This window comes from Lemur catta, chromosome 5, assembly GCF_020740605.2.
Source record: "Lemur catta isolate mLemCat1 chromosome 5, mLemCat1.pri, whole genome shotgun sequence".
Taxonomy (NCBI): domain Eukaryota; kingdom Metazoa; phylum Chordata; class Mammalia; order Primates; family Lemuridae; genus Lemur; species Lemur catta.
The window spans coordinates 109,351,055-109,375,127 of NC_059132.1; the positions used below are offsets into that span (position 1 = coordinate 109,351,055).

A 24,073-nucleotide genomic window follows, 5' to 3' on the forward strand; every position below is an offset into this window, starting at 1 on the left:
AAATTAATAGACTATTAGCATATGATATTAAAATGATATATTTTTGAAAATGATATCTTTTGACTTACATAAGTAGGATGCATAATTTTATATTTTGAAATTTTTCCAGTGGTAGTTACAGTTTATTACAATCATGCTGTCCTCACTGACAAACTTGTCGCCACTATAGCCAGGGTAACATTTGTAAGAAGGATGATGGCTCAGGATTTGATCTACAACCGTGGGGCTAACAAAGTAATCCATATGAGGATCATGCCTACCCGTTGACAAGCATTTATTTTTTCCTTAATGGTACCATTCCCTGGTTAACTGGGCTTACTGGCCATGTATTCCTTTTAGTGTCTTCACAGTGGATGAATGACAGGTCTGAAAATGTGGCCAAAAAATGAGAACCAGATTTCCCACAGATTAAATTTCCTAAACTTATTTACATACAATATATAATAAGACTAGTACACAAGAAACCAAATCACTGAAACCATGAGACACAGTAACTTCAACTCAGGAACCCTCATGCCCAGTACCCTGGGGGACATATTCATCATGTGCCTGCCAAATAAAGGAACCAAATACTGATGTTTATTAAAGAACGCATTCTACTAGGTGCTTTCATATATAATCATCTCACAAAATCCTCTTGACAACCATAGTTTTTATAAAAGACAACAATGAGGTTTCCAACGGTAAAGTGATTTGTCCAAGTCAATATAACTCATATTAATAAATGACAACACCAGGATTTGAATACAGGCATCTTGGATGTCAAAAGTCCCACACTTTCTCCAGCAACACATTACCTCCTTACAATTTCCACAACTAACACAGAAGAACGTACTTAATCTATTTTAAGCATTTATTTTGGTATTAAATCATTTAGATTCTACTGATTTAGAATTATTTACAAGGCTTAAGTTTACCTTTAGAAAGTCTCTGCTAAAGTAAATCAGTGGTTCAAACAATATTAAAAGACGGAAGAGTGAACATATTGAAATATCTCATATAGAAACAACATACAGATATCATTATTAGTTCACTTTAAAGCCAGTTTCAAACTACTTGACAAAAAGAACTGTGTGTTTTAAATGGTTCCGTTGTCAGAAACCACTGCTCCGTGAAGGGATTCCTGAGCCTGCTGAGGCTCCACAGCCCGGACTTCTCAGGTCAGGTCAGTACTCGGGTCACGAGGGGCCCTCCGCCAGCTGGCAGCTCTGGTCCCTAGTCTAGTTCCCCTAGGACCTGGACATATCAAAAGGAAAAAAGCGGATGTGTGAGGGGTTATTCAGAACCCTCTGGACAGTCGGATGTGTTCCTTCCACTAACTTTCTACGTGCACCCACCACGTTTCTAGCAGACCTGGCTCTAGAGATACCAGAGAGTAGAAGTCACAGCATCTGCCTTCCAGGTGCTTAGATTCTGGCCGGGGGAGAGAGCAAGCAGGTGATGATGATAGGGTTACAGAAGGGAACGGGTCCACGCGTCCAAACCACAGCTTGGCTACATCACCTGGCATTTAGCCAGCACCGCGGCAGTCGGTGAAATCCTGCAGTACAACTGTGGGCCGGAAGCCAGGGTGTGCTGGTGCTGCCTCTGGTATTTGAGAAGTGTTGAGTAACATTTTGAAAAATGCCGTCCAACTACTGGGGCTGGGAGGAATATAATTTAAAAAAGAAATCCACAAAGCGTGAGTTTGGGAGCAAAAGGAAGGCAGGGGCAACAGGATACTTCCTGATTCCATCAAGGCATTCGACAAACGTTCTGCTGCCAAGTGCCAGAAATCTGACTCCCCACCGGGCTTGAGAAGCTGGACTCGGACTCGTGGCTGGAACATCTCTATGAGAACGGACACAGAATATCCCTGGACCAAGCACTTCACTCTTCCTTAGGGCTCATCTGGGTCTGTCAGTTCCTTTTCTATACAAAGATTTCTTAAAATCTGGTGTTTTCTTAGGCTCTCAGTCCCCTGTGGCTTGATTTAATCACACTGAGATCATGCTCTTTCTTTCGAAACACGCTTTGGGTCCCAGGAGGCAGGCTGGTTAGAGGTAAGAGGCCTGAAGCTACTATGACCTTACAGAGTGATCTGGGCCAAACCACAAGTTAATGACTTCTCAAAATAAAGCTTCTTAGCTTATCAAAATCCAAAGGCTGAAATACTTAACACAAGGTGGACTCAAGAGTTTTTAAAGAGCTTTACATTCATTCTGTCTTTTAAACTGAACTTAATTGTTTAAAGCTGCAGTCCCCAACCCCTGGGCCGCGGACGGTACCGGCGCCGGTCCACGGCCTGTTAGGAACCAAGCTGCGCAGCAGGAGGCGAGCAAGTGAGGCTCCATCTGCACCCACGGCCGCTCCCCGTCGCAGGCATCCCCGCCTGACTCAGCCTCCTGTCAGAACAGCGGTGGCATTAGATTCCGCATTACAGTGAGTTGTGTAATTATTTCATTGTATGTTACAATGTAACAATAATAGAAATAAAGTGCACAATAAATGTAATGCACTTGAATCATCCTGAAACCATCTTCTCCCCCTAACCCCCACCCCACCCTGGGTCTGTGGAAAAATTGTCTTCCATGAAACCAGTCCCTGGTGCCAAAAAGGTTGGGGACCACTGGTAAAGGACCCAACACTTGAACTTCTACTAAGACGTCAAAGGATACAGTATAGTCATCACGTGTCCAGTTATGTCTTGCCAATTAAAAAAAAAAAAAACATTGGGTCACGTGTTATTTCCAGAGGCATCCTGATCTTTTTACAAACCACAGATTGTCTGATGTTTACTAAATATGCCTGGAGCCATAGAAAAGCCCCTATATTAACTTTATAAAGTAAAATATATGTTAGTAAAGTGCAGCAGTCAACATTTTAGAAACACATAGTGGGTGAATCTATTTAAGCTTATCTATGAGGCCTCAGTCTAAAATCAAAGGTGGTATAAAAAATTATGAGGAATCCTTTTTAGTAATAATAGGAAAGGATGTTCATGCAATTCACTCAAGGAGAAAAATGAGACTTTTAAAACTGAATTGGTAAAAAACATAATGACCAGCAAACAAATAGAACTGATGAACTGTATACCTGTCAGTAACTGAATATTTATCTTGTGTGTATATATATATATATTTCTCCAATTGAACAGTTGTTTTTTGTAATTTAATCTTTAATTTCATAAGACTAAATTTTCTTACAAGTTTTTGGTTGGCAGACCTTCAAAAATTACTAAGAAATAATCACTGTATAGTTATCAAATTACGGTTTTTGGGTTATGTACAGACTCCTTTACTTGTTCCTCCTTTACTTTATGGATACCACTGTTTGCAAGTATGATACATAATAAAAATATCAATACAGGACTCTTCTAAGACAGCATATGATTATTCATATTTGTCCATCACAGCTCACTTATTGTTTAAGTAGCAAAGTACCATCTCTTTGCCTGACTGGTTCTACAAACATTGGCATAGAAATAACAACTGGTTTTTTTGGTGCCAGCTTCCAGTCTCGTTCTACTTAACTCTCTTGAATGGCAACTGCTTAAGCCTAATAATAACCTCCCAAATGAAGTAGCTTCTAACCAACTCCCAAGTTTATAGGGAATAGTTCCTCACTCGAGTAACTGAATAGTACACCGAGTTGAGGATCAGGTGTATCAGTTTTAATTCTACAAAAGAATCATTGTCAGTTGGGCATGGTGGTGTCCACCTGTAATCCTACCACTCTGGGAGGCCAAAGCGGGAGGCCTGCTTGAGCTCAGGAGTTGGAGACCAGCCTGAGCAAGAGCAAGACCCCGTCTCTCTTAAAAATATTAACAGAAAAATTAGCTGGGTGTTGTGGTGAGCACCTGTAGTCCCAGCTACTCGGGATCCTGAGGCAAGAAGATCACTTGAGCCCAGGAGTCTGAGGTTGCTGTGTGCTATGATGATGCCACTGCACTCTACCTAGGATGACTCTTTCTCAAATAACAAAAAAAAAAAAAAAAAAAAAAAAAAACCATTGTCCCACATAACAAAAAAGCCACTAGATAGGAGGAGACTATAAAAAGAGAATTCACATTTTTTGTTGTTTAATGATTCTGAACACTAAGAATACATCAGAGCACTGCAGATAAGGGATTTTCTATTATCTGGTCAACTTAAAATTACTAATAAAATATATACATTTTTCTCAGATATTTAATACATTAGAAGTCAATCAACAGTAACCTGTACTTCCTGTGCACTATATATATAATTATATATACTTGCCTAAAGTGGATTTTTTTAAAGAAGTGAGCATGTTAAAAGAGAAAAAACAGTATTATAGTCCCAAGTTTTAGTATTTTCCAAAACAGGTATTTTTAAAATTTGGCTCTTGCATTCAGCCCTAAGAAACTTATTTTTAAAGAAATGATCCTTCTCTATTTAACGCCCTACGGCCGATAACCAGAAGGAAATACATGCAAGTCCAAGGCACTGAAGTCCTGCTGCTGTTGTGTTTGTTCCACTGTACTGATAAGTCCAACAGGTATGTCAAAATATTCTAATAATTTTGTTATAGGAAATCACCACACCTTAATATGCCATTACATTCCAGCAAAAGAAAGTCATCATAGCTGATGAAAAAGAAAAGCCAGCAAAGTGATCAAGTCAGTGGGGACCCAGCACTGGGAGAATCGGTGTGTGAGTGGTGCTAACCCCTGACATCTGTGGATCCGAGTCTGAATTTTCAGTTTGAAAAAACAGTCTAGACAATCTACATGGAAGCCTCTTTAAGTGGGAGCCATACAACCATCCTGATTACTGTGCAATAATGTTGAAACAGTTTAGACCTTTAAAATTCTTTTTCAGAGTCTAGTAGTCACCTGTAGGATACTATGGATACCATCAGTTTATTTAATAGGCCTTGTTAATGACTTGTGACTTAACTGATTTTTAATCAGCATGGACACGGATTAACGAAATATGAAAATATTTATTTGTTAAATTCACTTCCCTTGAACAAAACTGGATAATCTTATAAGTTTAGTCACTTCATACAAAGTGTTAAAAAACAAACATTTTTCTCCATATCTTCAACTCATCTAAAATAACCCTCAAATTACCTTTGGATGACCTTTCTGAGATTTATTATCTTTTAGTGTAGCACATGTGCTGTCCTCGTCAGCTCTATGTGACAGAGAAGAAAGCCATCGTGACTCACCCTATAAGGAATTCCCATAAAATTGCAGCATACTCAACCACACTGCCTGCTGATGTCTGGCAGTCTTGTCAGTAAAGACATGAAATTTTAACCTGAAAAGTCCAGAGTTGATGCTTTGAAAATTGATAGGCCGAAGAACTTTTATAATAGGGCATGATGTCTGCAGATGCATTAAAGTAATTAGAATAGCCCCCGATTGCTATTTTGATATAGCTTTTTAAAAGCAGTTTCAAAAAAGCATTAGTCTGTAAGATGGGTCTGAACGGTATCAAGAGAATGGAAGAACATGTGAAATCTACACAGTCATGCCCATCACAATTAGTCCTCAATTAACAAGACTGTTTAGGCAACGTGTGTATGGGTGCACATGCAAGCACACGGGTGCTGGTAGGGTATTTTACATTTAATTCCTGACAATCTAAAGATTAATCTGAAAATCTCTCTTGTTGCCAACCCTTGTTATTAAAAAATCTGCATACAGTATTCGTCTACTTTCTGATCCTGTATGTTAGAAATGGAAGAGTGGCATAGCAGAAAGGACAGCAGAGTTGTCAGTAGAAGACTCGCATCTGTATCATCACCACCTGTGGGAAAGCTGTTTGATCACACTGGGTGTGTTCACAGGTAAAATGAAGAAACTGGACTATCTCAGGGTGTTGTTTTTTTTTTTTTTTTTTGGTGGGGGCGCTATACTTTTTTTTTTTAATTTCAGAATATTAAGGGGATGCAAATGTTTTGGTTATATGAGTTGCTTTTGTGCTGCTTGAGTCAAAGTTATAAGTGTGCCCATCACCCAGATAGTGTGCACTATACCCATTAGGTAAGATTTCACCAAGGTATTTGATTCACCAAGATTTCACCAAGGTCAAAATTACATGTTTCTTTTTCTTGCTTGTTTCACAAACTGACAGAAAGTCAACATGTTCCTTTTTCAAAACACATACGTCCAGGCTCACATGCAGAGATTTTTACAATAGACCCAGTGGAGGTACAGACAGGAATGCATATTTAGAAAAGGCTTCCAGGTGATTCCAGACAGGTACCTCTAATTAAGAACTCCTGGATATAGCTATTTTCAACATAAAGACACAATAAAATAATCCAGAAGCTGGAAGTGAAGTGATCTCACATGTAGCTACTGAGCACTTAAAATGTGGCTAGTCCAAATTGAGATGTGCTATAAGTGTGAAATACATATCAGCTTTCAAATGAAAAAAAAGAATGTAAAGTATCTTAATATTTTCTTATATCGACTTACACTGATATATTATTTTGGATAATTGGGTTACATAAATTTCACCTGGGTTTTTAAAACTGTTTTTAATATGGCTACTAGAAAATCTAAAATTATATCTGTGACTTACATTTATTTTTTCTACTGGATAGGACTAAAATAGAACTTCAATAAAGTATCTTCTAAGAAAATATTTAATATTTAACATTTGAATTTTTTGTTGCAGAATCAAAAAGAAGGATGGGACTAATACAGAAAATCTAAAAGGAAACATAAGTAGTAATAGTAGTGTTCTACTCTCCTTGGCATCTGATGGGGATTTGTGCAAAGGTGATCATTTTCACTTAGCTCTAAGTATGTTTATAAAAGAGTCAATGAAGGTGTTTCTGACGGTTGAAATTCAATCCACCTCAAACAGACTCCATGCCCACAGAGACTCCAAAGCACAGGTTTCCTGGCATCCTTCCTGCCAGGAAACAAGCACTCATTCCTCTGGCTGGAGCCAGTCATGTTTATGCTGCAATGTTTCTATGTAAGCATAATTAAATAACTTACTTCCTGAATTGCTAGGTGTCTAGTTCAAGGCACCTGAGGTCAGGAATTCTCTGTGCTGACACCCAGGGAGCTGGGAAGGCCAAGGACAGGCTGGCAGATAGGGTGGGAAAGGAGGAGCCTGACCAAATGGCCTGAAGACCATCTACACATTCCTGAGCGAGGCCAGGTCAGATTGCCAGAGATAAGGAGATCAGGCTGGGTGGCTGGGAGGCACTGGCAGGTGCCAGGTAGTGGAAGCACACCTGCAGCGTTGAGAGTGAAATCTGGCTAGGTGACCACTTTCCGAAGGGCTCCAAGTAACTACACACAAATGTCAGTGAAGGTATATGCTCACAGATCAGAGAGCACTAGAGTTATTGGCATGTACTGCATTTTTCCAACACTACCTGAGAGCCAGTGAGAACAAAACCCGGGTGGAACAGGAAACTAGTATAACATAGAAGTTTTATTCCCACCACCTAGCTAGAAAGAAATACTCAGGAGCTAAGGGACAGGCTGATGCAGGCAGCCTTATGCAAACATGTATACTACAGCAAGCTTTTCTTCTTGCAGCAGGGAAAAGCAAACACAACATGAGCTAAGAATATTCTGAAAAAGAATGACGATGATTGAGGAGGAAGGTGGAGACCTGCCCTCCAGATATTAAAATGAATTCTGAAATCAATAATTAAAAGTTTGGCACCAGGGTAGACAGAGACAGATTAATGAAGCAAAGTTCAGAAACAGACACGGATGTACAAGAATTTAATATTTAATAAAAGGTGGTACTTCAAAATTTTGTATTATTTAATCAAAGATATTGGGGCGATTGGCTAACCATTTGAACAAAAGATCTATTCTGCCCACCAAAACAATTTCCGGAAATTAATAAAGATTTAAAAGAAAGCATTCACAGAAGTACTAGAGATACATAATCTTAAATTGGAGAAGGACTTTCTAAACATGGCATCAAAGGTAAAACCAAAAGGAATCACTTCTAGGTTGGATCACATAAAAATTTTTAAAATTCTATACATCCAAAGCCACCATAAGGTTCATTCAGCTCAAGATGACAGGTAGGCACACTGGCCTTTCATCTTTTGGGAACCCATTTAACTAAAAAGATAGCCAAGGAGGAAAACCTGTGGCGAAGAGAAAGAGCAGAAAGAGAGGAAGCCAATGAGAGCCGGCTGGTGGATGAACCGGCTGAGAGAGCTGCAATGGAGATGGTAGCCCGTCCTGTGTAGACTACAGAGGAGGGAGAAGCTTCTGGAAATGCTCTGGCTTGGTCTGCAGGGTGGAGGCGACAGAAAGGATAAAGGTGCTAATATTCTCACTTCATAAAGAAGAGAGTCAAGAGATGCTGTTAAATGATAATGAAATTTAAAATTGAGAATTAGGTGTATTTCAAGTCATAAAGATAAATAAGAGAAGAATTTTTTAAAATCTCAAATATTGATAGGATGAGAGGTGAATGGGAAAGAGGTCAAATTTGCATCTTTTCTATCAAAGAGTACATAGAAATTTTCTATTGTTAAATCAAAAATAGGAAGAACTGCATATTTTCTAATGCTGTTAAGTAGAAAATAGTATACTTTTTCATTTTAACAATTACATCTTCTGTAACCTTGAATAATGTTTTAATTTAAAATATCACAAATAAAATGAAAACACAAACAGCTAGGGGGAATATTTATAATATTTATGATACCAAATTTGCTATTTTTAAATACCAGCCCCCCCAAAAAAACTCTTGCAAACTAATAGGAAAAAATAAACACATCTCTTTTAAAAAATAAAAAACAGGCAATTTGTAAAATTCCTTTCCTAACTTACAAAACTGACAAAATCTAAAATGATAATATCCAGTGTTGACAGGGTTTTCAGTTACTAATAAGAGAGTAAACTTACATAACCTTTCTAGAAGGCAAATGATTTAATTTTTTGCACACCCTTTGATCCAACAATTAAAATCCAAAAATGTAGGAAAATCATGAGGCTGTGAATCAGGAGGAAGAGCAGCTTAGTTACTTCCCTCATGCACATATATTACTTGAAAAACAAAGAAACCACAAAGAAAGGGGGAAAATACAGTATTTAAGAATGTGCACAAAGAATTAGCTACATCAAGTCTTATCACAGAACTGTTTACAACAGCAGAGAGGTAGAAAACAACTCACTAGAGGATTAGCTTAATAATTTTACTAAACAATAAAGTATTTAATGATATGGAAGACAGTTTTGAAAGACTGCTAAGCTGTAGGTACAAACTGAGCCATTTTATTTTAAAAGTTTGTTTTCTTTATGTAAATACATATACATAGTTGTGGGAAAATACTTGCATAACACATACCAAAATTTAGCAAGTTATCTTTGGGTGGTACTTCTTGTTTTATTCTTCTTTGTATTTTCTACAAAAATTTATTTTTGAATTAAGACTTAAACAAGCTTATGAAGGGGTACTCTTGCTAGAGGATAGCTAACATCCTTGGTAGTGCACACAGCTCCAGCGAAAAGGCAACAGTCCCCGTGGGAGAAGTTCCGGTGCCCCTGCAGAGTCCGGGCACTGCAAACAGTGTAAATGATACGGCTGTGAGAAAGACCTGGGGGAGGCAAGTTAGCACACCCCAGCCTCAAGCCAACATACGAGGCCACGCAGGTAAAGACGGCAGCTGTGGAGTCCACTTACTGGTTGGTAAACCCCAACCGTTACCGACAGGAGCTGTCAATGGAGAGGCTGGTGTGGCCACCGTGACAGAAAGCAAAGCACCTTTTTCACAGAGGCCCTGGTAGCAACAACAGCAGTTTCCAAAGGCCTGGCAATGGCAGCCAGTGGCAGCCAGAGGCAGTGTCACCCCTGGCTGCAAGTACAGTCCACCAAATCCGAAACCACTCCAGTGGGAGAAAGACTTTCAACTGGGCAGTGTGGACAGCCTCCCTCGCACCCCTCCTGCCCCTTCCCTCAGCAACAGAACTCCTGGGCATGGTGCAGACTCAGGGACAATTCTCCCTCATCCTTCACTGTTCTTTGCTACTTCCCATTTCTTCAACATAAGAAAGGGAAAAAAAATCTTGAAGAACCTAAAGCCTTGTTTTAGAGTTCAGATCCACACAGTGGAACCAAGGAGCTTCTGAAGTCACGAAGACCAAAGTTGGAGCCTTGGCTCTACTAACTAGTTCTGTGTCTTTGGCAAAAGGTTTAAATTTCCTGAACCTCAGTTACTTCATCTGTAAATCTGGGACAATGAGACTGATGTCAGCAAGACAGCAGAACAGGGCTTTCCAGCACCTGTCCTCCTGGAGAAACATCAATTTGAACAACTATCCACAAAGGAACATACCTTCCCAAGAGCTAAGGAAACCAAGTGAGAGATTACAGTACCTGGGTGTAGCACAGAAGTAAGTACAGATGCATTGAAGAAGGCAGGAAGGACAGTTTTACATCCCGTATATCACCCCTCCCCTGACCCCAAGCAGCACAGCATGGAGAGAGATACCCTCCACTGAAGGAAGGAGAAGGAGGTAAGCACTGGACTTTGCCTTGGACCTGCCCAGGAAAATCAGGCCTGCCCCAATAAAACCCAGTGCAAGGCTGGACCCTGCAGCCCTAGTCATCAAGCCAGCACCCACAGACCCAGCCTCCAGGCTGCAGACACAGGATCCAGGCCCACCCAGCACCAGGCCAGCCTCTGCGACCCCAGGTTCCAGGCTAGCACCTGCAAACTAAGCCTTCAAGTCTGTTCTAGCATCAAGCAGGACCCTGCATCCCAGGCTCCAGGGCAGTCTGGCAGATTCGGTCTCTGGGCCCACCCTACCACCAGACCAACCCCAGTGGCTCCAGTAACAGTAGGCTTCAGGCCCACCCAAGTGCCAGTCTGGCCCTGCAGCCCTAGTCATCAGGCCAACAACCAAACAACTGGCCAGGTCAATCCCCGTAGGTATAGGCTCTGGGTCCATCAAGCACCAGGCCAGCCTCTAAAGCCCCAGACTGCATGCCCACCCCAGGTTTCAGATCATCCCAAAGCCAGATTTGCCTATACAGCCCCAGGCTTTGGACCCAACAATATGTCAGCACTTCTGGCCTCAGGCATGAGGCTGGCATCTGTGGGAACAGGCTTCAAGATTGCCCAGTGCCAGTCCGGTCCCTGCAGCCCTGTGCTCCAGCAGACCCAGGGTCCAGACCCATCCCAGTAGACCCCACTGCTATGTTGGCCCCCATGTACTGAGGCTCCAGGACCACCTCTGCAGACCCAAGACTGAGCCCTGACCCCACAGACTCAGACCCTAGGTCCATTACAGTGGACCCAGGGGCTTGGCCCACCCTAGTACCTGGTTACCACCTGCAGACTCAAGCTCAAGGCCCACTCAAGCACCAGGTTAGCCCTTATGGTCCCAGGCTCCAGCCCTGCCCTTGCATACCCAATGAATAGGTTCAACACAGTGGATGCAGGCTCTGGGCACAACCCCATAAACCCAGGCACCAGGACCACCCATCTGCTGACCCAGGCACAGGCCAGCTTGCCCAAAGACTCCAGCAGCTAGCCTGCCAGAAAATCACACCAGGTGGGTCTGCCCAGAATCTCTGGATGGGCTGACAGGTAATGGCTTTCCCAGACAAAGCCAGTCTGCGAAGACTGGAATAAGTCCCTACTTCTTCAAATGTGCAGATATCAACATAAGGCAAAAAGAAACATGAAAAACCAAGAGATATAACACCACCAAAAGAACACGATAACTTTCCAAGTGCTGAGTCCTCAAAAATGGAAATATTTGAACTGCCTGACAAAGAATTCAAAATAATTATTTAAAGGAAGTTTAGCAAACTTCAATAAAATACAGAGAAATAATTCAGTAAAATCAAGAAAATAAATGACCAAAATGAGAAATTTAACAGAGAGACTGAAATTTTAAAAATCAAATGGAAATTCTTAAGCTGAAAAACATAATGAATGAAAGGAAAAATGCAATAGACAGTATCAAAACCAGAATTGATCAAGTAGCTTTAAGAATCTGTGACCTTGAAGACAGGTTATTTGAAAACATATAGTCAGAAGAGAAAAAATAAAGAAAAGGGAAAAGAAAGCTTCTGAGATTAATGGGACAGCATCAAAAGAGCAAAGAATTCAGTCCTAGGAATTCATGAAGGAGAAGAGAGAAATAAAGGGGAGAAAAGCCTATTTAAAAAAAAAAAAAAAAAGCAGAACACTTTCCAAATCTGGGGAAAGATATAAATATCCAGGTACAGGAAGGTCAAAGGTCTCCAATCAGATTCAATCCAAACAAGACTACACAAAGACATGTTATAACCAAACTGTCAAAAGTCAAAGATAAAGAGAGGATCCTGAAAATAGCAAGAGAAAAGAAGCAAATAACATTAAGGAGATTTCCAGGAAGGCTAGCAGCAGACTACTTGGGCAGAAACCTTACATGCTAAGAGAAAGTGGAATGATATATTTGAAGTGTTGAAGGAAAAAATAAATTGCCAACCAAGAATACTCTACATGCTAAGTTGCCCTTCAGAAATGGAAAGATAAAGACTTTATCAGACAAACAAAAGTTGAGGGAATTCATCTCTACCACGTTTGCTTATAAGAAATACTTAAGGGAGTACTTCAGGCTGGAAGAAAAGGATGCTAATTGGTAATATGAAAACATAAGAAAGAATAAAACTCACTGGTCAAAGTAAGTACACAGTCAAGTTCAGAATACTCTAATACTGCAATAGTGAAATATATGAAGATGTGAACCATAACATCAAAAATATGAAAATGTGGGAGCAAGTAGAATAAAAACGTAGAGTATTTTTAATGCAATCAAAGTTAAGCTGTTACTACCTTAAAATAGCCTGTTATAACCATAAGATGTTTTATGTAAACCTCATAACACAAAGCAAAAACGTATAAGAATCAAAGCATACTACTAGAGAAAATCACCTAATCACAAAGGAAGAGAGGAAGAAAGGAATGAAAGATTTACAAAACAACTAAAAAATAATTAACAAAATGGCAGTAAGTCCTTACCTATTAATAATTAACTTGAATGTAAACAGATTAAATTCTCCAATAAAAAGATGTAAAGTGATTGAATGGATGAAAAAAAAAAAAAAAAAAAACAAGGCCCAACTATATGCTGTCTACAACAGATTCACTTTACCTGTAAGGACACACACAGACTAAAAGTGAAAGGATAGAAAGATATTCTATGCAAATGGAAACAAACAAACAAATGAAAAGCCATCCTTTGAAGGTAGTTATACTTATATCAGATAAAGTATGCTTTAAGTAAAATACTGTCAAATGAGACAGAGGAGGTCATTATATAGAGATATAGGGGTTAATTCATCAGGAGAACATAAAATTGTAAATACACATGCACCCAACATCAGAGTAGCGAATACATCAAGCAAGTCTCTATAGACCTGAAGGGAGAGATGGACTGAAATGCAGGACAATGACAATATGTACTTCATGGGGCTGCTGTGAAATAAAAACAAGCACATAGTCCGTATTCAACAAAATGATAGCTTTTATTAGGAAATACCAGTATTACGGGATAGATTGTGTGGTCAAACAAATGCCGTAAATGGCCAGGAAAAGAAGAAATAATTTTGACCTGAGGTGAGCAGATAAGGCTTCCTGGAGGAGGTAGGAATGAGCTAGACTCTGACAGACAGATAAGGACTGAAGAGGCAGAAAAGGATGGAGAGAGGAATCTAAGAAGAGGCAACAGCATGACCAAAGCTAGGCAGGCAGATCCCTCTCCCCACCTTCCGGATGGCTACTGCAGACCTGCACTAGCAAACCACCTTCACAAACTCTCCTCCCTCCAGTGTCCTGCAAGCTTAGGTAGCAGTGGTTTCCACCTTCTCTGATGCCTGGCATAGAGCTGGGCCCACAGTGATCTGTGCTTCTCTTTCGGAGAATGCTCATTCACCCTGGATATCCGAGAGGACTTTGTCAGAACCATGTTGTGTGCCAGACACTGGGGATGAACCAGAAAAAGCACTTTAAATACTGTTTGCTTTTTAGTTTTCAGAAATACAGGGCATTTCTATTATACAATATCAATATTGTTACAAAATAGCAACAATAATCATAAGAAGAAAAAAATAAATATAATGAACTTTCTAGACCAGCACACAGCTGCCTTAAACAAAACCAGACTTCCCAATAAACAATTCATAAAAATAAAATCTTCTGTGTTTTCTTTTGGTAAGCGTTTCCCCTCTTCATAAGACCCAGGCATCCACTCACAAAAAGGCCATCATTTTTAAATCTACTAATAGACAGAAGGGTCCAAAAGTTCTCTACCTTCAAGGCACCCTAGCGGGGGCTGAGGAAAAGATGTCTGCAGTGTTCTAGGCAGCCTGGCTGAAACGTTACCGAGACACTACAAGCTAATTAACACGGAAGGCTGTAGGATGCAATCAGCAGTTACTAGAAAAAGGGTCCTTTTTCTAAGATGTCCTCTCTGCTATCGCCTGCTGGTCATCTGCTCTGAATGGGAGTTGGCATTTTCATAAATGTTAATACAATGTTAAATTGAATCCTACAGACTGAAAATGACTTACCGGTTTGGCTCAATCTAGATATAGCATATAACCCAATTCTCCTTACTTAAAATAGATTATATTCTAGTCATACAAATAGCTGTGAACCCTTTCAAAGCACTTAAATTTTTTCTTTATTTTTATCTTGATTCCATAAGGCAGGAAGATGCAATAGGAACTCTGAAATTTACCATATTTGGGTTTATATTAGTATTTAGATCTATTTCCTACTTGTTTGACTTTGGCCAAGTTTGTAATTAGTTAATTCATTAAATAACCATACCTTATATTGAAAAGGACACGAGGTAGCTTATCTAAAAATCTATAGTAAAATATAATTTTTAAAATATCAGGCAGAAAAGAAAAATGAAGGCAGGAAAATCAGGAGAAAAAAAGATAAGCACAAAATTTATTCTTAAAGGTCCCATATAATTGCTAAAAGTAGGTATAAAATATTAGGTCTGAACTTCACAGATGTTCAAAGCCAAGTCAAAAACAGTAATATACAATATCATTAGGCCATACACTTAATCTGAACACATTATTTGTGATAGATATTACAAATCTTGAAGGTTTATTGCAAGAATTAAATACCTCTATGAAAGCACCTAGTAGAATCCTTAGCACACATTAGCTATTCCATAAATGTTCTTTCTTTCTTTTCTCTTAATCTTTTCTGTGATGAATCTCTCTTTTTAATCTGAGGTTCAAGAGTGACATTTGAGAAATGCCATCCTCATTCTTTTCTCATTCAGAGTATTAGTTTTGTCTCACTGAAATAAAAAGCAACACATAACACAATCTAAAATACGAAATTTCAGGATTATAGGATCTTTGTACTAAAAAAAAAAAAAAGGAAATAGCTGTATCCTGCAAAGATATATTTGCTGCAATATTCTTTAGGATTACAAATTCACTTCCCACTCCTCAGCATACCCTGAAGACCAAAGAGGCATACATTTAAAAAGACAAATAAAACTGCTGTTAGCAAGCTGTGGAGAATATATGCTATTCAAATACCTAGAATAACACGGTCTTGTACATTGAATCCTAAAATAATATGTAGGAGGTTGTCAGCTCTCTGATATTAGTGTGCTAATTAGGCTTCCCAGAATCAAATGATATGTCAAGTGAGATTTTGTTTTTTAAGAGTAGAATCCCATAGGTTTGGAAAGCAGTATCCAAGAACAGAACATGACAGCACATATGACATATACAGGCCACTGAAAATAGTCCTAAACAGATTAATCTGAGAGGCTTTCTTTCTGCCTTAAACAATCAAGGAAAAACGTGCCTCTCTGTAATGGAAAGGCCTGACATTTTCATTCCCTTGGCATAAAATTGTCATGTTGCAAAAGGTGACTGACTTTCAATAGCATGCAATTAGATTAATTCCAAAGGGCTGCTACAGAAGTTAGGTATATAATTGGTTAGCTAAATGGCTTCTTCCACACACAAATAGAATTTTAATAATTTCTTTAGCTTCATAAAAAAAAAAACTCTCATTTATCTAAAATGGTTAGGGAATGGGTTCTTCAGGTTATGAATATTTGCAGCAATAGAGACTTTCTTATTCTATACATAGATGGCCAATTTTCCAAGAATTAGAAACCAATAATGTACTAAACTGTTCCAGGAAAATTTTAACTTTCATTGGTTCAGAAGGAACACGGTGAATCTTTTAGTGCCACCGTTGATGATAATCCACTATTATTACAGAACTGTGGTTCTCATCTAATCCAATTCTTCCAGCAAGTAGCTCACTGCAGATTCTGATTTGTTCCATCCTACCCTGAACCCAACCACCACCACTACCCACTACCACCCTGCCCCAAATAGAAAACAACCAGACTTATAAATCCTCAAGAAACTCTGTGGTTTGTTTTGTGTTGCTTTCGGTGGGAGTACTGAACGAAGTCAACTTGAGTAGAAAACAGATGAAGCAAGTTTTAATCTCTTCTTTGTTGGGTAAGGATCGTGCCTACGTGGTGGAAGACAATGTACAGGACCGCTCGTGGGCAGACCCGGGTCCCCTTAGGAGGGATAAAGAATATCCAGGCATCTGGGCTGGGCCATGGCACTAGGTAAAAGATTACAGTGATGCTAACCACAAAAATGATAATGATTATATTAGGATATCAATATCACCACCATCATCTTCTATTTTGTCAAGCGGTTCATTCCTTTGTTCCAAGCACTGTTCTAAGAACTCTGCATATACTAACAATCTACTGAAAGAGGCAATATTAATGTCCCTAATGTGCAAAGAGGTTATTTAAGCAAGGTTATAAAGTAAGTGACAGATCTGGCACTTGAACCTTGCCAGTCCGGCCCCAGCCTCAGCCACTACACGTTACCTCCATCATACAACTTATTGCCCCCCGGTCACCTGAATTACTTTCTCCTCTGAATTGCTCTACTCTTTAAATGTAACAAGATGTCTTCTCTGTGTCTGCAGCACACAATATCTAGCACATAATGCTGGATAAATTAGATTTACAAATATTATGTATATAAACATTTTCTTAGGAAATATTTCTTAAGCACACACTCTTTGCCCTTATTGTAACAGCTTTCCTCAAAGCGTGCTCCCAAGAACACGAATTCCTTTGTTGTTTTTCTCTCTGCCTAGAAGGTTCTACCCTCCAAGATTTTTGCAAGACCAGTTCACTTGAATTATTCAGATTCCAGCTCGAATATCACCTTTTTGAGAGGCTTTTTATGGCCATCTGGTCTAAAACAGCTCTCACTTCTCACCCACGGTACCCACACACTGCTTTATCATGTCCTCAGTGTCGGTACCTGGAACCATCATTTCACTCTTTACCTCTCTCTCTACCTCCCGCCCTCCCTGCGGCGCCCACGGCCCTGTCTGTGGCCCACGGCAAGTTCTCAAACATTATTCACTGAAATAACAAATGAATTGATGTTAATAGATTATCACACTAAATAAAGATTTTGTTTTCATGTAAGTTTGTGAAATTCTGGGTTAAAGAAAGCTAAATTCCTTCAAGACTTCTCAGGCTTGAGAATCTTTAAGAGGCAAGTGTAATAAACAGATTTTGCCAAACTTGTCTGGCCACAGAACTTATTCGGCCATTGGAATTTATTTGGCCATTGGAATTTCTTGTATTTTTAATGGATCTCCTCACAGGAGGGCACTCTGGGAAGAGGCACATGAAGATGGATTAACTACGGGAGAGACTGTGGACATTGCTTTGAGCAGTGCCCTTCTCCACAGCAGAGAAACAGGTCCAGTGAGAGCAAATAAAGCAAGCTGCTCACCCTCACAAGGCCGCGTGGGGACGAAAGGTGGCGCACTGTGGGGCTCCCAGGGTGTAATTACTGGCCTCCCCACCCTTAGGGCAGCCCTGGGAGGGTGGCACAATCTCTGTTTCACAGGTCAGGAGAGTGAGGCTCTGACTCATGAAGTAATACACCCCAATTCACCCAGGTATCCAGAGGATAGATCAGGACCGAAATTCAGAACTCTCTGGTTCCAAAGCCCACCCTCCCACTATTGCGCCTCTTCAACCCCCACTTCTCTCCCACCAGAGCCTGGACATTCCTGGGTCTGAGCTGTGGGATGACCAAGTGAGGCGCAGCTGGTCAAGCTGGAGCAGGTAAAGAGGAGAGCATCTCACCCTCCCCTACACGTGTTTACCTGCTGCTTGTACAGTTCCTGGGCAAGAACAAACTAGCTGTGCAGAAACTTTCTCTTAATATTCAACAATATTAGGGACTATGGAATCCACGCATCAGAACAAACTAGGAACACCTCTGATTACCAGTAGTACAACTATTTTTCATCCCTTTACTGTCTAAGACAGAAAAGAAAGGTCTTTATCTAACTATTGCTGAATTGTTAAGTTCATTAAGAAAGGAATTAATTTTATCACAAAAGTCTAGTCCAGGGTTTAATCAAACTTATCCTTCTCTTTTCCTTCATATACATGAAATGTCTTTACCCTTTTAAAGAGAACATATTATAATAGGCTCTAGATACTACCATCTTGATGCAATATAAACTTATTTTTTTAAAAAAACTTAGGTTACAGAAAGCCTGCATAGCAGCACTATTTTGTTTAAGAAAGGAATATAATTTCAGTGAAGACTCTGAAACTCTAGGGTTACTTTTAAGAATCTGCACAGAGAAGGCATTCATGGAATTAGATCTCTGCTACCCACATCATGACAACCCCAAATGATATAGTTTCTTCTGTTTCCCTGCCAGGAAAAAAAAGGAGGATCTAAAAATTTCACCTTCTCTGAAACACATGTACCTCTCAAATGTACCTCTGGATGTCTGGGTAAAGAACCCAACTTTTATATGCATAAACCTGCTCTTTAAGCAATAGGAATGAATGAAAATAATATTCAGGAAGCAAAGCAAAATCCAAATATGGAAGTTTCTCTGAGGTTAGGGCATTGTTACACTATTGCACCATAATCGCCAAACTAATTTGCTTTTGTGACAACCAAACAACAATCTGCACATTACCAAATAATAGTGCCTTATCCCTGCCCCAAATTCCAAGTTCCTTTTAGAAGGTCTTAACACATAAAATGCTTCCATTTTAAACAACTAAATACATTCTAACTTAAGAGTCCCTTCACTATTAAAATATGAACTAGGAAACTGTAATATAAGTTTGTATTGTCTAAGAGTTAGATATTTTTCCCCATTAATAGAGAATTATCAAATAACTTTAAGCATCTCATCCACATCTAAAAGCAAGTAAAGTTAAGTAGTTGAGGTTATTAGCCACATCCATATTTATTTGACGGTAGCTATTCTTTTGACTGTAAACATTAGTAAGAGGCATATTTTAGTTTTAGAGCTTCAATTAAAATGTCCACACATGGTGGTATGGACTCTCTCTGTCCTCATTATTGAATCCCACATGCTAGATCTAGTATCTTCACTACAAGACGACACATAAGTAAACCAAGCATAAGTTCCTTTACCTATCTCATCTAAGTCATCTCATCTGAGCCATCGTAACCAGGGAATGGAACAGAAGTTCTTGACAGTAATTGCAGACTGTCCAAAGAGAACAGCCAAGCGAGGACAACTCTGTTCCTACCTGAGATTATCTTCAGGATCCACTGTTCCTAGAGAAGAAAATATGCTTCTGGCTTACACTCAGGTATTGAAGGCACCAGGAAGTAGAGGGGGGGTTTACGTCATCTTTATTTCTTTGCAGAAACACACTAAGATCCTGGAGAAATTATATAGTCAAGTTTACTCCAGAGAAGACGGAACACCAATTCAAGCATTTAAACATCTTTTGGATGGAAAGGCAATAGATTCAGAGAACTGTTTCAAATATGAAAGGCATTTCAAAGTTAGCCTAGAGCCAACTGCTCAGGTCCCCTTCAATCTTTGGAAGACGGTGCCTCCTGCTTTTATAGATCATTTCATCACCTTTTAAAAAATAACTAAAATAGCCACAAGGGAAGTAGTCACAAATACTTAGAGAAGAGGATAAAGAAATAAAAACAATAAAAGTATAAGAGCCATGACAGGCTTGTTTGAGGATACTTCATCAAGCCCAAAACACTGAATATTAATTCCAAATCCCAAAGGCAGACTTTGTATTTTGGTCTTGAAATTAAAGGAAATAAATGGCTTTATAAATACTTTATGTGCATGTGAACCAAATCATATAAACAAATTATTATTAAACTAGCATTAAAAATTAACATCTGCTACTTACCCACTGATTCTAGGTTGAAATTTAGCTAAGGAAATCTAAGAGTTCTCAGGTTTACAAAATCCTTCACCAATCTCTTCAATAGCAACAAAAAGTACGGAGGATGTTTTCAAGATTCGGTCTGCATCTTCCTATGGCTGAAAACCAGATTAAATTTACCTTCAATAAGATAAAATCCCAATCAAAGACTCACGTGAAACCAACTCCAAAACAAGTGCTTGGATTCAAAACTAGTTTCATTTTATCAGTAAATATCACCTCTCCCATATTTGTGAACACAATGAATTCCTAAATTTACATTCAAAGTCATAGAATATTACTATATATGTGGACCTGTGACAAAAAAAGTTCCCAACAGCTTTCCAAACATTTTTTAAAAGTTGCAATATGGTGTATACTAGCCCTCGGGCAGTAAGACAGACTTTCCAAGTTGATAAGTAAATTGCCTACTTTAAATTTAAATTACCCATTTAAACAACCTAAGGTATGTACAAAACGTGTCTCTGTATAAATGCCATATATTAAAATACAATTTCAATCTTGTTATATTAAATCTGACAATAAGAAACCCAATTAATTTACATCATTAGTGTCTTTAACCCTCTATTATCTCTTAATGCTTTTAACTCTGTACCCTAAGCAAACACAGTAAAATACATAATAGTTATGAAGCAATTAGTTGAATCATTAAAGAGATATTTAATTGGCTCTTAGACTATCAAAAGGACCTTAAATCCATTTACAAATAGGAAAGTTGAAAACTAAAGTCTAATTGCTTTCACTATCTGTAACTACCTATGCATATTAACAAAATTTACATTAGCTAAAAACCTCAGTAAATAAAGCAGTAAATTAGTACTGTCAACAAATGAATATATTTGGCCTCCTTTTAAAACTTAATTTATAGTTTTTGGTACAATCATCTATTTTATAAGCCATTCAGATAGTGCCCTAGTAATTGTCAAACTCATTACATTAATACTCTTTAGAAAGGAAGTTAAAAAATAAGAATCTGAATCCTCTAACAATATAAAAGTTTTGGGATTCTGGTTAAAGTAAATGTATTACTCATTAACTATATTAACTAAAGGTAACCATCTGGAAATTTAGTAAATCCCTTTTTGTTTTGTGTTGCCTTCTGATTTATCACTCATTTACACCAAAATTTCTAAAAATTTCTTACTATGTATCACAGTTAATGATTCTTTGTTGTCAAAGAAGATCAACATAAAGCCAGGCATCATTTTAAAATTATAGAAAAACAAGTTCTACACTTGTACGAAAACAGGCTTCATCTTCCTTGACCGTGACACCTCAAAAAAAGTGGTGGGGTGCGGGGAGAGAGAAGACAGCAGTAGCGACAGGAGGCATGAGGCGGCTGAGCACCAGCCCCAGGTGTGTGACTAGGGCGTCCTGCTCAACAGTCACCCTTTCTGGCTTTCACAGGAAGTTCCCTAACAGTGAATCCCTTTAGGTTAAAGCAGGAGATAATTGCTGTATGAGGTGCATGTTACTCTAGAATGATCTGTGTACAAGTTACAGAAACCCGTCTAAGCCAGCTTAAGTAAATGGTATTGATTATGAGGATTCAGGCAAATGCTATAGAACCTAATCAGCAGGAAGAACAGTAGGTCTCATGGGAATTAGAAGGTCCTCAGGCAGAGGCAGAATCTTTTTTTCTGTCTGTCCCTCTCCAGATCATCTTTCACCTCTGCTTCTGGAAAGAAAATCTACCTCATTCCTTTTTCTGAAGACTAGCTTCCTTGCTAAGATTTTTAGGTTTTCCTCCCCCATAATTTTGCCTTGTATGTGACTTTAATGCTTAAGGAGTTGACCCTGGTGCTGTGTCTATGGACCAACTCTAAACCATCTCTAGTGGACACCAACACATGACTCAAGTATCCCAGGACAAAGAATATAATTGATCTAGCTTCAATACTCCTGGTTCCAATCAACAGTGTCCATGGGACAGGGTCGTCTCTTCCAAACCACAGACAGGGACAGAGACATGAGAATGAGACACAGCTCAAAATGAAACAGGCATCTGTGTTACAAGGTCCCTCTGAAATCACATGTTATACAGAGGATAACATTAGCCACTGAACACAAACAGGAAGATGGAGGGAGAAAGGCTCAGGCAGGTGTGTTTTGATTCTTTCCCAACAATTTAATTCTACAGCATTTCAAGGCAACAATGATAATTCAAGAACTCAACAGTACAGATAAAGGTGACATCATATGCACCCTGCTGGTGGCATGGCAGCTGGGGCACGTTTCATTGTTTGAGAGACAACCTTTCAGAAGTAGGGAGGCCCCACATACAAAAACTAGGAATTGTTCCGCAGGAGCAACTAATATAAATACAGGGATGAGACAGCTTCGATTTGAAGATCAAGTGAAAAAATAGGACTTTTTTGCTTATAAAGGTGAGTATCTCAGCAAGAATGCGGCTAAAGTACAAAAAATCCTAACGGACAGGGTGAGGCTGTGAGTCAAATTCAAAATTCTTAAACAAGGAAAATCCTTGAAGCCAAAACAAGGAAGTTTTCATGGCAAATGAATGACACCTCTTCATCCAGCAACTGGTAAACACGTGGCACGTGTCAACCTGCCGCCCGCGCCCACAGCTCAGCCCTGCACACACTCTCGTACCGCCTGGCAAAGTCCCACTGTGGAAGACAAGCTCGGAAGTTAATTTTCCTCCACAGACTTGCCCTGTTCCACTTCCCGGGTATAATTCATTCTATTTTAACACTTAACATGTAATATTCGTTTCTTCACATTTACCTTGTACCACAAACTAGGTCATGGCTTCCCCGAGGACAGAGACTGTGTCTGTCATCTTTGTATCCTCAAGGCCCAATATAGCACAAGAAACCTAAAAAAACTCACTAAATAGTTTTGACGAGTCATAGACACTAAAAACAAACACGTTCAAGAAAGGCTCATGGAAATGTATGAATAATTGTTTCATAATGGATTTCTAAAGGAAAGAAAGGAAACTCCAGGCTGCATCCTTAGCCTGCGGGGACGTAGGACAGGAGGCATGATTTCACACACAAAAGTGGCTTTGGAAAGGACGTGAGACAGAACACAAGAGTGAGCGGACCACTGTTCTGCTCAGTATGCAAACAGGTGGCCCTTGGAAGGGGAGTCTCTCTCGTTCATATCACGTCCAGTCCAGATCCACCTCTCTAATTGCTCTCAGTCCTGTTTGGTCCAAAATCTTCCAGCATGAACTTCCCAAAGGAAGACTTTACATCCAGTACTGCACCAGTTATTATTAAACTAGTATCTTTCAGCTCCAAACCCACCCTTCTATATTCTGCTTTGTGAAACTGAGCCTGGAAATTTGTAAAAATTTCTCCTTTCAACTGTCCCCCTGTTAGGCTTCAACAGGGAGCACCACAGAGAAGCAGAAAGGCTGGTGGAAGACATTGCTCTTCAGCTTGCTGCTCAAAGGCAACCTGCCGTGTCAGCTGGAGTGGTCCCAATCTTCAGCATTTATTCACCCCCCAAACCAGCCTCATTATTTTCTGGAAATACAACAGGCAGCCAGCACTCCCCTAGCCCATCCCCAGAGATCTGACACCCAATCTGCAGGGCTCTGTTGTGAGCTTCCAAATTTTGATAATCCCAATCTCCTCTTTTTATTCCCCCAGCCCTAGAGGTGGTAATTCTTGGAATCATCTGTGTTTCCTCAATATTTCATTTTTTCAGTGCTCCAATATATCTTGCCCACTGTAAGACCTACCTCTCAATGCTGCTATGCAAATCCACAGACTTTGTTTATCCCTCTAATGACGCATAACCCTTCCCATGGCCCCCTGACAGCCAACGGCAAAGGGGCCTGATGATGTATTC

The 24,073-nt window shown here is 39.5% G+C and overlaps 1 protein-coding gene and 1 long non-coding RNA gene across 5 annotated transcripts in view; both read right to left on the minus strand.

The window, feature by feature from the left end:
- Positions 1-24,073, minus strand: part of GALNT7 (polypeptide N-acetylgalactosaminyltransferase 7) — a 122,391-nt gene that overhangs the window by 79,701 nt on the left and 18,617 nt on the right. For 2 of the 4 annotated variants that reach the window (XM_045552497.1, XM_045552498.1), the window contains exons 1-2: positions 20,213-20,339; positions 19,580-19,714 (exon numbers count right to left, since the gene is read on the minus strand). The exons of the other annotated variants lie outside the window; for them this stretch is intronic. The gene's annotated coding sequence lies outside the window, so the exon portion shown is untranslated. Of the gene's footprint in view, positions 1-19,579; positions 19,715-20,212; positions 20,340-24,073 lie in introns of those variants that run through there. 4 annotated transcript variants of the gene reach the window in all.
- On the minus strand, positions 13,451-15,283 carry LOC123638693. Its single transcript, XR_006735450.1, has 2 exons — positions 15,087-15,283; positions 13,451-13,924 (listed from the first exon to the last, which is right to left on the minus strand). It is a non-coding gene; the product is annotated as an uncharacterized LOC123638693 (long non-coding RNA).